The sequence below is a fragment of the Myxocyprinus asiaticus genome, chromosome 10, assembly GCF_019703515.2.
Source record: "Myxocyprinus asiaticus isolate MX2 ecotype Aquarium Trade chromosome 10, UBuf_Myxa_2, whole genome shotgun sequence".
NCBI lineage: Eukaryota > Metazoa > Chordata > Actinopteri > Cypriniformes > Catostomidae > Myxocyprinus > Myxocyprinus asiaticus.
In genome coordinates, this window is record NC_059353.1 from 38047160 (window position 1) to 38053159 (window position 6000).

Consider the following 6000-nt stretch of genomic DNA (forward strand, 5'->3'; position numbering starts at 1 on the left):
CTTTCTAATGTTCACATGAAACATACCCCACTGAAAATGGCCAAGAGAACAGTTCAAAAAAATATTTTGTCTTTCTTTAAAAAGAAGAAAACAGAAGGTAAGATATTGCTATGACGAGTGTACAGTTAGAACATGTACATTTTCAGGGTTTTGCCAATAAAATGCTTTTGTGTTTAGAACAACTTTTTTACACCACTGTTAAGCATCCTTCAGATACAGAAACAGCCCAAAATTCCTTTACTAGTTCAGTTATTGGAGTAGAAAAAAATGCGTGTATGTGACAGTGGGCGAGCGATCTAAAAAAAAAACTTTTCATGATCATAACATGGATCCTTTTAACAGAATTCATCATAAAATACAATAACAGAGGGTAACAGGTGCATATTATGGCCATGTGTCCTAACAGTCAATGAAGTGAAGCTCATTTTTGTCCAGATCTATTCAATTAAAAATACATTAAAAAAATAAATTAAAAAAATGCAATTCACACAAACCATTTACTTGAATACACCTGTTCTATGATGAGAATATTTATAATTTATAATAGAGTTTTTTCTGGGGCTTAAAGTAAAAAATGTCATGTGGTGTCTAGAGACGGTAAAAAAAAGTCAAAGTCTCATTAAAAGCTGAAATTCCTGAATGGAACTGAATGTCAACTCATGAATAGCTCTTTAATTTTCTTTACTTAGACACTCGTATGCACAATACCTAAAACGTATTAGCAGATTAGACCAGCTTTACATCTAACATCTCCTTTTATGTCCCATAGGGAAAAAAGTCATATATACAGTATGATTGGAACAAGATGGTGAGTAAATTTTTGGGTGAACTATCCCTTTGAGGTTTAAAACTGTATTATAAGCAGACAGAGAACTCTTTTCAGAGGGAACTTTATCAAGTTCGCTGGCTTTACACCTGGAGTCTAAAGCACATCTTTAAGCTCAGTTACCTCACTAACCCTGGTACAGGGCAGAAGACGTACACATGGCATTGTAACTCAAATCCCTGCAGTCATACCTACTGCCAGACAGATCAAGTTCCACCCCATTAAACTTTTATTTACACTGTCCCCTCTCAAGTAATAGTTCAGCATCAGAAATAATTCAGATGACCCATCTTAAATATATGCACCACAGAAACTTTGATAAGGGCTACTAAGTCATCACTTCCACAGATGTAAAATTACTTACGCTGATATCACATGCAATTGAACAGATCCCGCTCTTTTTTCAGGTTTTATTATTATGGATGTCACTCACTATGGATGCATGTAACCGATGTCCAGACGGGGACTTGAGGGTACTTAATGATTGCTTTCAAAGAGTCTTTACTACGCTGACTTGTTTTAAACTGACAAGAGATCTCATAACATCATTACAGAAGAAAACCTACTTTACATTTGAAAAGGGAGGCCTCATGCACTACGAAAACATATGAATCAACTGGCACATGCGGTGATGGTGGGGAGCTATATGAATATTAATACTCATACACAAAAGCCTTTAGTGGACCTGTAAACAAATGAACTCTTTTGGTTGAAGAAGACGTTCACAATCAGCCTCAGGCACACATAAACAATCACAATAGATCCAGACTTAAAATCCTTCATCCCACATGAATGATGACAATCTACTGTGGAGTCTCAGACCCCTGAGAATGAGTCATAATATGACTATAAGGACCCCCTTTAGATTTTATTAATTTTTTCTTCTGTTGAACTTGATTTGAAGATAGCCTTAACACATGCACCTATGGGGACCATGTTTAAGATCCTACAAAGCAAACATCATTAATAAGCAATGGACATGCTTGATGCATGTGTGTGACAACACTTCAAGAGAATCTTGGCTAAACAAACACAACATATAAGTATATGCTGTTCCAAGAGGCATCTAGGTAAACATCACGATGAGTGGTGTTTGAATAAGAGTAAAGTGGGGGGTTCTGGGCTAGAATAAGCAAGTGAATGGGTAAGCTTGGATAAATATATCTCAGAATCGCCCGAGGATACTAAAGCTACGCATAATTCAATAGACTTAATTTACTCTCACATTAAATGAAAGACAATGAGGTCTCAGGTTATAATAAAGGGGAAATATCCTTTATCTTAATGAAGGAAGAAATTGGGTCTTTAAAAAAACAGGATTTCAAAGCAAGCTCTATGCATGTTTCCCACCGGACCAATGCATTTTTCTTTAGCAAACACGGTACCTGGATCCATAATTATCTTCATTTCAAGTCTACTTTGCACAGGATGATCAGTCATAATATATAAAACCACGCAGCTGTCCTAGGAGAGCATATAAGCTTACACATTCTGATCTACTAAAGATCATTGTCTTTCACTGTGTGCCTACTCAGCCAACAATGTCAAATCTAAGGTTTGGAACAGATTTAAACAACTTATCTTTCATTTTCAGCAAAGTTTTTGATTCGAAAAGGATGCTTTTAAATGAGGAGTGCCCAGTCCTTTTCATGGAGATCTACCTTCCTGCAGGGTTACTTCCAACCCTACTCTAACATACCTATCTGTACCAGAAGACCTTGATTAGATAGTTTAAGTGTGTTTGGTTTAGAGTCAAAGCTAAACTCTGCAGGAAGGCAGCTCTACAGGATTGAGCACCACTGATTTAAATTGTGCCAGGCCAACAGGAAAACAAATCTCCTCTTGCATCGGTTTTCTGGCCTAGCATGAGCCATTGCTTTTGTCAAAGTGTACAGTGGCTACAAGACTCGACACTGACCCCTACCGTTCTTGAACCAGTACTGCAGTCTGCGTTTTCTGCACCTGCACTCCGGTTCGCGAGGGCAACTTGAACAGCACAAACAACAAATGTAATCATTTCGATTCCAAAGCACCGTGGAAAAAGAAAACGGAGTAACATTTTCACATGTGAAAACAGCCAGGTTTTCAAACTGCAGGAAAGGGAGTTGAGTTGAAAAATGACGAGTCTTACAATGCCACAGCACAGACTGGAGCTCATTAATAACGGACGAGTTAAAACTGTCTAGCAGAGTACCTGAAATGTTATCAAGTGAGACATAAAAATCTCAAACTGGCTGTCTCGTGTGTCCCTCAAATCTGAAAGACGTATAGGGCTGTGTCGCTACAGTGAAATATTAATATATCACGATACTTTTTCTCATATTACTTCGACACTTTAGATCCATGTATCGATATTTATATTTAACTATTTGTGTATTCATATCATGTAAACGCACAACAAAGTTGGCACACTGTTACTTCCAAATCAATTTAATGAGCTCACCAAGAGACAAAAACGTGATGTTTCGAGCTACATGCTCTTCATCAGACATCGGTATATAATTGAAATATTAGCCAAATGGAATTTGGAATATTGGAATTGGAATTGATTCGTACATCACAAATGATATTGTGATGTATCGTGTGACATGTGTATTGCAATACGTATCGTATCGTGAGGTGCCAGGCGATACCCAGTCCTAGTTCTGACCCACAATAACTGTCTTAGCTAGAACATCAAATGTCATTGAACTGTCTGTGGATTTGTGCACATGGAAAGATAACAGCAAAAAAAAAAACAACAACAACAACAACAACAACAAAAAAACACTTTTCTTTACATTGCTGAATAAGACCATCATTTCTATACACATATCTACTGTGATCTGTCTGAAACTGACAGCTGTCTTCTGTATCCTCGACTCACAAACTAGCCCTAACTGTGATATATATATATATATATATATATATATATATATATATATATATATATATGTGTGTGTGTGTGTGTGTGTGTGTGTGTGTGTGTGTGTGTGTGTGTGTGTGTGTGTGTGTGTGTTTTCGATAAATACTTTTCTGTGAAATAAAAGTTTCGCGAAAACACAAGGATGTAGCCGAGATAACATTAAGTCGTTCCTTTCACATTCGCACAAACCCTGTGCAAAAGTAGATAATTCTTGGCAAAAAGTAAAAAGACATTCTCGAAAATAAACCACAGAGTATTTTGACTGGCAGTTTGAGATTGTAAACATTTCAATCCTCAAGTAAAATTCCTCGGATCCTGGACAGAACGTGAGCTGCGAGTAAATCCGAGTCAGGATAAAAAGAAACAGTCTCTTACTTTTTCCATTATGTACTTTTACATTAGAGAGAGAATACTGTAAAATATATAACATTCCCAATACGGGTCTTGTTATCACCACAAATAGAGAAAATGCTCTCAAAAACCAGGTTATACATAAAAGCAAAATGCCTCAAATGAAAACTCAAAGACTCGATTCTCATTCGAATCCATAATTAATATTTTCTCAAACAAATTAGACCTATTTAACGAAATTGAAAGAATAACACATACCCACTAAATTGCTGGAATATATGAATAAACCAGTGATCGACATCAAATTATGAACTCACGGCCACATTACACTTGCCAAATCACATAAAATATCTACAAATGTATTCTACATTTATTCTATGTATTTTATAATCTGGCCACATAACTCCGAATGGCAGAAGTTCCAAAAGTACTTCACAGTATCATCATCCTCCTCCAAGAACATTCGGGCGGTTTCTGTAGGCTATAGATTAACTAGACGTACAGGTGAGGCAATTATAGTATTCAGTTTTTACCTTATGATGTCCTGCCGCTGGAATAAACTCTCTAGTACATGAAACGCGACTCGTACATCGCAATCTCCCTTTGCGTATCTCTCCTGTGCAGTATCCCTTTTCTGTGAATGACTTACAGAGATCGACCTGCAGCTGCTTTAATGCGCTGTACTGGATAAAGGAGGCTACTATAGAAGGACAGCTGAAATTCAAACGAATAGGGGTGTAAACTCTATACTGAAGTGCAACTTTAAATAGTTGGCTCAAATGCTGCAATAGCTGGTAGGCTTCTTTTTACTACATATACATAATTCTATAACAGAGAACATTCTATTGAACTGTTTCAAATGATCAAAAAAGACGTTGTCTTTAGGATTCCAGCAACACCCCTAAATCCATCCTGGATAGTCTGTTCCTAGAATCTGCGAGGTACCATGGCAATTAATTAACTGTTTGGAGTTGGATCCCACAATGTTGCCAAAAGTGACGATGTGTCTTATCATAAGGGTTTTGGGGTGATGCAGAACTAATACCCTTACAAAAAATTTACTGTCAGAGGTAGTGCCGCGGTACCAGGGGCGGACTGGCCATAGGGAGTACCGGGACTTTTCCCAGTGGGCCGTCCGCCCGAAATGTGGCCCAACGCCGCAGAACTGCGCCGCGGTATGCACATACTTGCTGTTACATTGTTTAATGTTGAAAGATTTGTATTGGAACAAATCGATTGAATGGTATGATTTATTGATTTTAGTCTGATCAGTGGTGTGTGTTTTGTGATGCTACTGACACCATCTTAGAAAATTCATCTTTTAAAACAATTTGTCACTGGTGTCATCCTCACTCATGAAAATTCGTAGCTATTTTACGAGTTGGGTATTTCGTATGATTTCGTTCGTATGAATAGTAATTGTGGCGTATTAGATGAAACGATGTCCAGCGACATCACTGGATGTAGTGAAAGTCGTACAAATTCATACAAGTGCAGCCGAGCGATATCATACGAATTAGCCAAATTTAGAAAAGTCATACGAATCCTAACAATTTCACTGTGAGAGTGTGCTGCATTAACCCTTGCTTCATTCGTGAAACAAAACTAAAGGAATATTCCAGGTTCAATACAAGTTAAGCTCAATCTTCAGCATTTGTGGCATATTGTTGATTACCACAAAAATTAATTTTGACTTGCCCCTACTTTTCTTTAAAAAAAAAAAAAAGCAACATTACATCGTCATGACAACGAAGTTGTAAAACTGGCTGTAACTTTACACAGAAAAGGTTAGTAAGCGATTTTATCACACTAAAATCATGTTAACACACGTATTGTTTACGTCTTGTGGTTATACTTTTGAAATAGTGAGTATTTTAACATTTAAGGATTGGCCCCATTCACTTCCACTGTGAACTGC

General features: G+C 37.2%; 1 protein-coding gene across 5 annotated transcripts in view; it reads right to left on the reverse strand.

Moving 5' to 3' along the window:
• LOC127446925 (semaphorin-5B-like) overlaps positions 1–4724 on the reverse strand; it is a 258511-nt gene extending 253787 nt beyond the window's left edge. For 4 of the 5 annotated variants that reach the window (XM_051708262.1, XM_051708261.1, XM_051708258.1 and 1 more), the window contains exon 1: positions 4616–4724. The gene's annotated coding sequence lies outside the window, so the exon portion shown is untranslated. The remainder of the gene's footprint in view (positions 1–4615) is intronic. The other variant, XM_051708259.1, reaches the window with a different exon arrangement.
• Positions 4725–6000: the final 1276 nt, after the last annotated feature.